The following is an 11,797-nucleotide window of genomic DNA, read 5'->3' as shown; positions in this document are numbered from 1 at the left end:
ATAGAACATTTCCATCACCCCCAAATTCCCAACTTAGCTCTTTTGGTAGTCAATGCCCAGCTTTCAATCTAGCCCCTGATAACCACTGGTCAGTTTTCTCTCCCTATAGTTTTGCCTTTTCTATAATGTTATATGACTGGAGTCATAAGAGTATATAACTTTTTCAGTCTGGCTTCTTTCAGAAGCATAATGTGTTTGAGATTCACTCATGTTCCTTTTTATCGCTGAGTGATATTCCATTGTATATATTTATAGTAATTTGCTTTTCCATTTACCGACTGATGGACATTTGGCTTTTTTTTTCTAGTTTTGAGAGATTATTAATAAAGCTGCTATAAACATTAATGTGTAGGCTTTTGTTTGTATATTTGTTTTCATTTCTCTTGGGTAAATACCTAAAAGTAGTAATTTCTGGGTTGTATCATAAGTGTATGTTTAATATTCAAAAAACTGCTACACTGTTTTCAAAGTGGCTGTACTAGTTTGCATTCCCATCAGGAATGCATGAGATTTTCAGTCGCTCTGCATCCTTTCCAGTACTTGGTAGAGTCAGTTTATTATTAGTATCATTGTTATTATTATTAACACCATCCTAATAGGTGTGTTGTAGTATGTCATGTGGTTTTAATTTTTTCATTGCAGTTTGAATTTGTCTTTCTCAATACTTTTTTTATGTGCTTATTTGCATTCATATGTTATTTTACTGAGGTATCTGTCTAAATATTACGTCTTTTTGAAAAATTAGGCTGTTTGTTTTCTTATTATTGAGTGATGACAGTGCTTTATATATTCTGGATGCCAGTTCTTTATCAGATATGTGTTTTCTAAGTATTTTCTCCCAGTCTATGGCATGTCTTTTCATTTTCTTTCTTTTTCTTCTTATTCTTCTTATTTTTATTTGTTTATTTTAAAATTTTATTCTGGTTGGGTGCTAGTATTATTCCCTTTTTTAAAAAATAAACTTTATTTTTAAGAGACATTTTAGATTTATAGAAAAATTGTGAAGATAGTACAGAAAGTTCCTATATGCCAGAACCCAGTTTCCCCTATTATTAACAGCTTACGTTAGCATGGTATATTTCTTAAAATTAATGAACCAATGTTGATACATGATTATTAACTGAAGTCCATACTTTATTCAAATTTCCTTAATGTTTACCTGATGTTCCTTTTCTGTTCCAGCATCTCATCCAGTATACCATGTTTACACAGTCATCATATTTCCATAGGCTCCTTTTGGCTGTGATAGTTTCTGAGACTTTGTTTTGATATTCTTGACAGTTTTGAGAAACACTGATCATACATTTTGTAGAATCTCCTTAAACTAGCATTTTTCTGATGTTTTCCTTATGATTAGATTGGGGTTATAGGTGGAAGGAAGACCACAGAAGTAAACTGTCATTTCCATCACATCATTTAAGGCTATACAATACCAACTTGCCTTATCACTGTTGAAGTTGATCTTGATCACTTGGCTGGGGCAGAGTTTGTCCGGTTTTTCCACTGTAGAGTTATGTATTTTCCCTCCTTTCTGTACTGTGCTATTTGGAAAGATTTTATTAGGCACAGTCCGTACTTGAGCATGGGGGAATTACAGTCCACTTCTTTGGGGATGGAGTATCTACAGACATTATTTGAAACTCTTCTACATGGGAGATTTGTCTCTTCTCCCCATGTACTTACATTTTAATCATCCACTTATATCAATGAGGACTCATGGAAATTTAGTTCATACCTTGAATAATAATCCAAGATGACTTTATTTTGTTGCTTAAATCGTTCCATCTTTTGCCATTGAGAGCTCTTACACTTGGCTCCTGTGTCCCTTTGACATAATCCCTACTGGATTGTTTTTGAACTTCCTTTCTGGCATTACAAGTTAAGCCAGGCTAAGCTTGTATATTTCCTACCCCAGTCCTAGAATCAGCCATTTTTCCAAGCAGTCCTATTTTCTTTTATTTGAGGGTGATGTTAGAAACTAAGGTCTAAGTGCTAGGTGTGATTGATGCTACTGCAGTGTCCTTACTTCTAAGTCTGTTCAGCTGATAGGGCAAGAAAATATGTATATTTTCATGTACATTTGTAAGGTATATTAATTGGTAGTTTTTCTTTTGGAATATCTTTTTAAAATTTTGATATCAGGTTATAAAGTCAATACATAAACATTAATAGCCTTCAATATATATAAACAAAAATAATTTTCCTCCCAAGCTCTGTCACAGGGAGACATTCTTGTCTCTCCTTGGGGTGAGGTGGGAGGTTCTCTCTCCTCAAATTTCAAGTTACTTGGTTGCCCTGTGATCTCAGCTGTATGATAGATTTACAAAAATTATGATTTTTATCTAGCTTTCCTCATTGTTCATTAAGAGTGGTCCAACTTTATACAGTCTAAGGAGAAAGGGATCTCTCAAAAGTTAATCTATAATGTAGTTAGTTATTTTTGAATTCAGACATTTCACATTTCATAGGAAAATGAGTTACAAGCCAGGGAATAAATTCCTCCACATCCCATTCTCTACTGCATCCACAAGACTACAGCAGAGGTCTGCAGGATTTGGGGGAACACCAGGGTACAGGTCAAGACTGAATAATGCAGACTTGGAGGGGAGAGAGGATCCTTAGGTGATATCAACATCTGTAAGTAAGATATGTGATTTCTTGAAAAAAGGTACTGCAAATTCTCATGAAGAAGGTTTGAATGAGGCTCTGCGTGAGAAAAAATCAAAGCCTGTGGGCAGGTGGGCAAGGATACCACCTGGAAGGCATCCAATGAAGGGACCTTCTAAGAAGTGTCTAACTTATGAGGTGCTTCTCCTTTGGGCTAGAAGAAAAGTTAAACTCAGCATGCATGTTATAATTATTTTCCTACAAATATAATTCTCTATAAATTACTTATACTAGTAGTTCTCAACCCTGTGTACCTATTAAAATTACTTGAAGCACTTTTATAAAATTCCAGTGCCCAGGCCCCATCCTATACCAATTATATAAAAATTTTTGTGGGGACTTCTCTGGCAGTCCAGTGGTTAAGACTCTGCACTTCCACTGTAGGGGATGCATGTTCGATCCCTGGTCAGGCAACTAAGATCCCACATGCTGAGTGGTGTGGCCAAAAAAAAAAAAATTCTGTGTTTTTTCCTAGGCAATGGCAACTTTTTGAAAATTCTTAGGTTATTTTAATGGGCCTCCAGATTTGAGAATCACTGACCTAGATGATTTACTATAATCTGAAAATCTCATACAGGCATGGGATTCAAAAGTAAAGGAAACCTGTCCATACGAAATCCTGATTCAAAGGAGGCCCTTGGGAGGAAGTAGCTTTACAATAAGGTAATGAATTCCATGTGCTGGTGAAGCAAGCAGGGGCTTGGGGTGGAGGAGAAATCTTTGAGGGGGATTATATAATTTGGATCCAGGTTTGTGATTCTCCAACCAAAAGGGAACTCCTCTAATTTAAAAGGAGATGTAACCCTGAAGTAAGAAGAAGAACACTGTTACTTGGGTTGCATTAAAGACTTGCCTCGTTGTCCTAATATTTTTTTCTCAATCTCCCCGCTGTCTGGTACAAATGATGATCCCAGGCCCAGAAACCCTGCTGTTAATAGGGAATTTTTGAAAAGTATAAATAAATAACATAGACAGGTTTTTAGCTATATGTTTTTTCCTCCCCAAACCAAAAATTCCTTGACGGATTAGACTGTGTCTCATCTTTGTTTATCCAATGTTTATTAGTGTTGATATATTGATTAGTTAATTAGCTAATCAACTTTCTTGTCTATTCACTCATCAACTTTTTTTTTTTTTTTTTTCATCAACTTCTTTTATGAACTGATATCACGCCAGGCAGTGTTTTAGACCTGGAGATAGGATATGGAAAGATGACAGACAAGTCTCTTCCTTATGAAGCTTACATTCTAATAAGGGAGATAGCCACTAAACAAATAAAGTAATAAAAATCCAGGTAATAAATGCCATGAAGAAAACAAAGAGGATAAGTGGATAGAGAATATACAGAGATGTGTGTAGGAAGAAGCTCTATTTTGGATAGGGTTGTCATGGGAAAGCTTTCTGTAGAGTTTGCATTTGAACAGAGATTTAAATGAGAAGGCACCAGCCATATGAATATCTGGGGAAAGTGGACTAGCAAATGCAAAGGGGGAACAGCAAGGGAAATGCCCTTGAAGTGAGAATGACCTTAATGTGTTCAGGAATTAGCAAAAATATCCATGAAGTTGGATCATAGTGAGAGAGGCAGAGAGTGGTATGAAATGAGGTCATAAAGGTCTGCAGGGCTGGGTCCTGTAGAGCTTTGTATATATTGGTAAGGAGTTAGGGATTTAATTATAAATATACTGAAAGCCATTGGAGATTCTTATGCAGAGAAGCAATCCATCTGATTTATGTTTTTAAAAGACAGTACTGGTTATTGGGTGGTAAGTGGATAACTTCAAGAAGGAATTAGATATTATTATGATGTTCCATTATGAGAAGAAATGTCTTGGTTAGGTGAGGTAAATTGAGTGTTCCAAGACCCAGAATGGAAAAATATTCCATTCAACTGTAGCTCTGGGATACCATCATGATCTAAAAGGACTCAATTAGTCTCTTTGAAAGGAAAAGTTCCTTTGAGAGACAATTCCTGTTGGATGATGTCCCATGTTATTGGCAAGAGTTTATAAAACATCTTTCCTTCAAACCATCTCAGACATGGTAATCCAGGAGGATTCAGGTACTGCATCTTAATTGATGTCATCATAAACTGTTGCATCTGGTTGCTGCAGAGGCAGACACATGAGTCTGTGTTCCATACCTATGGTAACTGGAACATCATTTTCTATTATGTTCTATTTTGTTCTGACAGGCAAATGATTAATTAGCACAATCAGCGTCTCTCCTTGAAAAGGGCCATGGATCAGCATGTTCCCCTCCATCATGTAATTGAATCAGGGCCCACACACCTGTTTCCACTTCCTTTAAACAAACACCTGTCCAATAACCAACACAAAGCAATATTAAATCTCAACCTGCCTTGTGCATAAGTACATCTTTCAACTTGACCTAATCAATGCTGAAAGCTAGGAAAACATGGGTCTCAGAGAAGACTGTTGCCTGATCCTCACATGTAACCAGAGCACCTGCAGCTCTGGCCCCACTCATAACTACTTTGCGGAGTGATTCTGGAATCAGACCAGCCTAGGATCATACCTGGTTTTCCAGTTGTGTGACACTGAGCGATTCAGTTAACCCCTGTTAAGTCTCTATTTCCTCATCTTTAAAATGGGGTTAATGACGTTTATCACAAATGTTTTGTCATTTTTCTATACGTTAAGTCACGCAAGTAAAAGGTTTAGCACAGTATTTAGCACATAGTAAGCAAGTGTTAGCATTTTTTACTATAATAAGATAATATTAAAAGAAATTAGGTTGAAAATTTTCAGCTCTGGTTAAGATAGGGTAAATGCATGCCACCTTCTCTTTTCCGCTGATTACAACTAAAAGTCCTGGACAGAATATATGAAGCAACTATCTGAGGACTCTGAAAAGTATACAACAGCAAGTTAACTGGGGAGGAGAAAAAAGCCACGAAGAACAACAGCTATGAAGATGAGTTCCTGCTTCTTCTTTCCTCCCATACTTCCAGGCATAGGTTCAAGGACTGCTTGAATCTTGAGACTGTACAACAGGTACTAACAGAAAAAGTTGCACGAAAAGTCCTCTCTCTTGGGCCAGAGGGCTGGGAATGGGGCCCATGGGAAGGAAAGATTTTTTACCTCTCTAAGCCCTACTTCAGTAATGAGGTGGCATTCCCATGGCGGTGGGAATTGCAGCAGCAGTGAAGGCGGCATCATGGGTAGCAGCTACAGCAGCAGGATTTCTGCAGGCTCCTTTCTCTTGCTACTTTGCCCTGAGGTAGATCCAGTTTCAGGAAGTTCATTATAGTACATGGATGCTAAAACCATGGTTTTCTAGGCAGAGCCATGAAAAGGAGTCCATAGGAGTCAGAGAATGTGGGGGGATTCATAAGGGGGAGGTAGCAGGAGAAAGGGGTCCTTTAAATCTGTGTATAACGTTTGGGCTCATCATGAGTTGTGCATGTACAGAACTTGACATAAGCAACATAGCAAAGTCTCTGAGAACTGAACTACAGTGTAGACCACCGCCCTGGTCTCAGACTGAACCTGGATGGTGCGTGCACGGGTAGGCCGGATAGTACAGAAAGGCTATGAAAACTGAATTCACAATAGAGCTACAGCCTGCAGGTGGGTCAGGACTGTGGTCTGAACCTAACTTTAGAAGGTTAATTGCCTACTAAAGAAAACAAACAGAAAAATAACACTCAGAAATTTTTTAACGTATCCTATATTCTCATAGCATAATATTAAAATGTCCAGGATACAGTCCAAAATTATTTGACATACAAAGCACCAGGACAATGTTAACAATCTTCAAGGGAAAAAGTGATCAACAAATGCAAACTCCAAAATGACCCAGATGTAGGAATTATCAAATATTTCAAAACACCTCTTATAGTGAAGGTTCATGCAGTAAGGGTGAACATTCTCAAAATGAACAAAAAGAAATAGAAGGTATGCCAAAGAACCAAGTGGAAACTTGAACTGATAGATACAATAACAGAACTAGAAAGTCCACTGGAGCACCTCAAAAGCAGAACAGAGATGAGAAAAAAAAGAACCAATGAGCTTGAAGTTCGATCAATAAAAATTATCCAATCTGGAAAACACAGAAGAAAAAAAAATGTTTGATAAAAAATGAATGGATCCTCAAAGAACTGTGGTACAATATCATAAGTTCTTATATACTGTGATTACAGTCCTGGAAGGAGAGGAGAAATAAATTGGTGCAGAAACATGTGAAGAAATAATGGCTAAAAATTTTCCAAATTTGGTAAAGGCCATATATTTGCAGATGCAAGTTCAGCAAACTTCAAAAAGAATAAACTCAAAGAAAACCTGCTCTTACTCTTCATAATCAAAGGACAAAAAACCAAAACAAAGCAAGAAATCTTAAAAAGACCATAGAAAAGCAATACATTAAAAAGGGATCAATGACCCAAATGATGGCAGATTTCTCATCAGAAACCATGGAGGCAAAACAAAAAACAATAACAAAACACCAGAGGAATAACATTTTTTAAGTGCTGAAAGAAAAATACTGTCAATGCAGATTTTCATGCCCAGTGCAAACAGCACTCAGTAATTTTGGCCTGAGAACAGGTCTGGTACTTAAAATAATTTTTTTTCACCAAATGTTCCTACTATGTTCTAGGTATAGTGCTCAGTACAAGTGATTCCAGAAAGATCAACACTCAGCTACGCCATCAAGAAACTTACTCTGAAGTCCAAGATAAGGTGGAAATGTGAGCAGTTAAGTGCCACGTAAACACTGGAGTTAAGGATGAAGTCCATATAAGGTACTCTGGTGACACAGAGGAGGAGGTAGTTGTTTCTATTCAGGTAAAAAGAAGGAACCAGGGGCTTCCCTGGTGGCGCAGTGGTTGAGAGTCCGCCTGCCGATGCAGGGGACACGGGTTCGTGCCCCGGTCCGGGAGGATCCCACATGCCGTGGAGCAGCTGGTCCCGTGAGCCATGGCCGCTGAGCCTGCGCGTCCGAAGCCTGTGGTCTGCAACAGGAGAGGCCACAACAGTGAGAGGCCCGCGTACCACACACACACACACACACACACACACACACACACACAAAATAATAATAAAAAAATAATAATAATAAACAAAAGAAGGAACCAGGCATAGTTTCAAGAGGAGATTATGTTTGACTTGAATATTCAAAGGTATATCCCAATGGGTAGAGAAATTAGCGCAGTATAGTAGGTACTCTGTAACAGGGAGAAACATGAATACACCCGGCAGTGGTTTGTTGGTATATTTGGGCAACTTTAAGTTTTTTAGTTATTATAGCACATATACCTCTGAACACTTATTTTTCACTTTCACCAAATTTCCAACTTCCAGTTCCTACAGCACGTTGATTGAGGGCTGGATCCAATTCTTCTTGCACACAGAGCAATCTGATTATACTGGGGAATTAACGCTCCAGGGGCAGATTTCAACCAATGACTGATGGGAGTTGATGAATAAATACCCCAGCCCTCATATCCCTTGGACAGGGTAACTCTGAAGTACTGGGGTCTCAGATTTCCCAGTGGAATTTAGTCCTGTTTGCCCACTCTTGTTAACTTGCTTGACAATGCATACATTATTGATTTTTATCCATTCCCTCTCCTACTTCCCCACTTGCCTTAGTAGTGTTTTTAGCGATAACTTCTCAAAGAAACTCTTTGAACTTGTATCCTTGTTTCAAGATCTAACTCTGAGATAACTCAAACTAAAAGAGTTTCACAGATTAGGTTTCCAAGGAAGCAGATTCTGAAATGGAGATTTAGAATTTATTAAGAGGTACTCTTGTAATTAATATCTGTGAGATAAGAAAGCAGGATTGGACAGAGGGAGGAGCTGGGCTGTAGTTACAACAAAAGTCTCAAGTAACCCCATGGAGAGCTCTGAAGCTGGAGTGACTCTTGAGAGTTGTCCCAAGTTGGGGTGAGGGGGCTTGGCTCACATTCCTTCATTTCAACCGGTCATTAGATGCACGTTTAACCTTAATTACCTCCTGTAACATCCTATCTCCAAATACAGTCACACTGCAGGTTAGGGCTTCAAGATATGAATTTTGGGGGATACAATTCATCTTATAATGTGTGTCTTTATGAAGAGAGTGTTATATGATGTAGCGGACTGTGACTTTACATAGACATATGTATAAGTATGTCTGACCTTGAGCATAAGTGAAGAGAAATCCCTAAACCTTGTTTTATACAAAGCAAGGCAGTGTTCCTTAATTTATTTCAATAAGCATTTATAGAGAAGTGACTATGAGCAAGACACTGTTATCAGATGTGAAAGATACAAAAGTGAATAAGATTACGTTAGAAGTTCTTACTGTAATTTTAAATGACTTGAATATTTTACAAAAGGACACACAAAATATTCTTGCAAACTAAAGCTTTTCAGAAAGCGGACCACTCAACCAGAAGAAAGGGAACCTATTACCTTTCTAAATTTCAAAGAGCATCCCTATTTAAATAAAGAGTTTTCAGGGGAAGCAAATGTATGATTCATTGCTCTACAGTTATTCAGATTAAATGAATAGTAGAGAGTTGTTTTCTGAAACAAAATACATACACATAAAGTGACCAAATGCCAGACAGGTATCCTACTCTACCACTTGTATACCCAGCTCTGGAGCCTCCACTGTGGACTGAAGAAGCAGTAGAGGGGTTGGTGGAGGTTGAGGCTGTAGAGAACAGATAAGTGGTAACACTGGGCAGGAATGAGAGTTGAACAGGGCAGGGAACCTCCCCCTGTAACGCATCAATGTTATGCACTCATTAAAGCAATGGGAAGTTCGCAAGATTCAACAGTTTTCAACAGTTCCAGAAAACTGTGTCAGTGGATAATAAAAAATAAAAGTAAATTTTATTTTATTCATAGGAATTGCTAACAGAGCAATGCAGTTGACAAATGCCTACCCATTTCCATAGAAGAATACAGATGGTCCAAAGCAGAAACATGTAACTTTTTTTGAATGGGTAAATACTTGGCTTTTGGGAAAGAAAATGCTGGACACCTATTATATTCCTTAAGTCTTAGAAATTATATACTTATATCCCAAAATATTTATTTTAAAAAAGAAAAATATAGATGTTCTATGACTCTGGTACACTGTCATTAGCAAATAAGCAATTATTGAGTGATAATGGGAATGAAGAAAATGTAGGTGCATTTAGGAAGTAGGTGATTTCTTTCACTTCTATTTTCCTGGTGAACGAATTCAGAGAAGGATTGGCTCTGACTGTTAGATTGGATTACCAACATTGGATAGCACTGAACTCTTGAAGTACCCAAATGGGAAAAGTCTTCAATTTGATTCTAATGATTAGAAATCATTCGTGACATGGAAGTCTCTTTCTTTACATAATTAGGTTGACTCAGAGAGGGAGCATCTCATACTAAACTTCTGGTCTACTAATGTTTGAAAATTAGACTATTAGAACCTGAGTCTTGGGTTAGAGAAAGGTGCTACCAATATTTTGGCTTCTGTTCACATTCTCTCATTTTCAAGAAAGACAATTTGACATGATTTCAAATAATCTACAGTCCCTACAAATTATGGCTGTTCTTTGCTGTTCAAATTAAAATTTGAAATTAGATATGCAACCCACCATCACACAATTAAACATTTTTAAACTTTTCTTCTCAAAAAACTTTTATCCTTTAATCTCTGCACAAATGTCCTATTTTATGACCTCTGTTATACCACAGAAATTATTTCTCAACAAGAAGAAACAGTTATATTAGACCAGATTTTCAAGTCATTAGAACATATTGTGACTTTATTTTTTCTACTTTAGCAAAATTATTTTCTTTTGAAGAAAAGATAACTCTGGACCTGCAGACAAAAATGCATATATAAGGGAATATCTGTTAAACAAAATCTAATGGGATTTTGTGGAAATGTTTTCCCGTGGACTGAAAGATGGATATCCTTATATAAGTCTACATAGCCTATGCATATGCTGTGGTTCAGAGCAAACTTCAAGGTTTTATCCTTTTGTCTCCATCGTGAAACCTGGGTCTTCACTCATGCATAACGAAACCAAGGAAAATATATAGCCCGAGTTTCCAAGTGTTGTTTCTCAACTCAGTTTTCTCTATTCACACCTTTGGCTTTGAATATTGAAATGAAATCTGGATGGAATAAAATTAATACAGGAAGGGACCCCTGTCCTTTGATGTAAAAGAGGTTAAATTGTTCCCTTGCCAACTTCTAAATTTGAAAATGATCAGGTGGTGTGATTTTTATTTTTTTTCTTCTTTTTCATTGAAATGGAATGACTCTAACCCCAAGCTGGGTTTCACAATTAAAAGGTTTTCTATGTTATTAACTTTGTACAAATATTTATTGCAATGATCTCTGATTTCAGATATGTAGTCTGGATTTTCTTGAATAAAGTCAACTTGGATAGGTTAACTTTGAAAAAAAGAGAATGCAGGATCTTGGAACTTGAAGATAGAACTGTGAGATTCCCCAGAAAATCATTCAGGGACTGCAGAGGAACTCTTGCCATTATTCTTGGGCAATGGGACAAGCAGGAGTAAGCTAAGAGTTGCTAGGATGGTAGGTTCCTGAGGAGTCTTTGCGGAAGAAGTCATCTCTTTACATGAAAGCAACTCAGAACCTGCCTTTGACTGCAAGAGCCATTTGTCATTAACATAGTACACTGCTTTCCAAACTTTTATATAGAGTGAGATTTTTTTAAAGGAAAATCTCTGCTAAAGCTAAATAGATAATGCAGACAGAAGCAGGGTTACTTTGGTTGATTTGGACCTACCAGTGGGCTCCACATAAGCCCCAAGGCTTGGCAGAGCCATAATGGTGAACCACTGGCAAAACATGGAATCAGAGAGTCAACTCAATCCCTTACTAGTTGTTGGAACTTAGACAATTTATAGTCTTTTTGAGCATGTGTGTGCACATGCATGCGTGCGTGTGTGTGTATTGATTTTTGCCTCTCAGGATTGTTGTGAAGATAAGTGATAATGCACATAAAGTGCTTAGCCAGTACCTTGCGTGTAAGTAGATATTCAAAAATTGCCACTACTCTTATTATCATCATTATCTTAATCCCAATGAGCTGTACTCCATATGGAATCATACAGGAACCACGTTCCAGGCTCGCTCTAAAGGGCTATATATC

Source organism: Monodon monoceros, unplaced genomic scaffold (genome assembly GCF_005190385.1).
Source record: "Monodon monoceros isolate NGI ecotype Baffin Bay Population unplaced genomic scaffold, NGI_Narwhal_1 Super_Scaffold_2, whole genome shotgun sequence".
Classification (NCBI taxonomy): domain Eukaryota; kingdom Metazoa; phylum Chordata; class Mammalia; order Artiodactyla; family Monodontidae; genus Monodon; species Monodon monoceros.
This window is presented reverse-complemented; position numbering follows the sequence as displayed.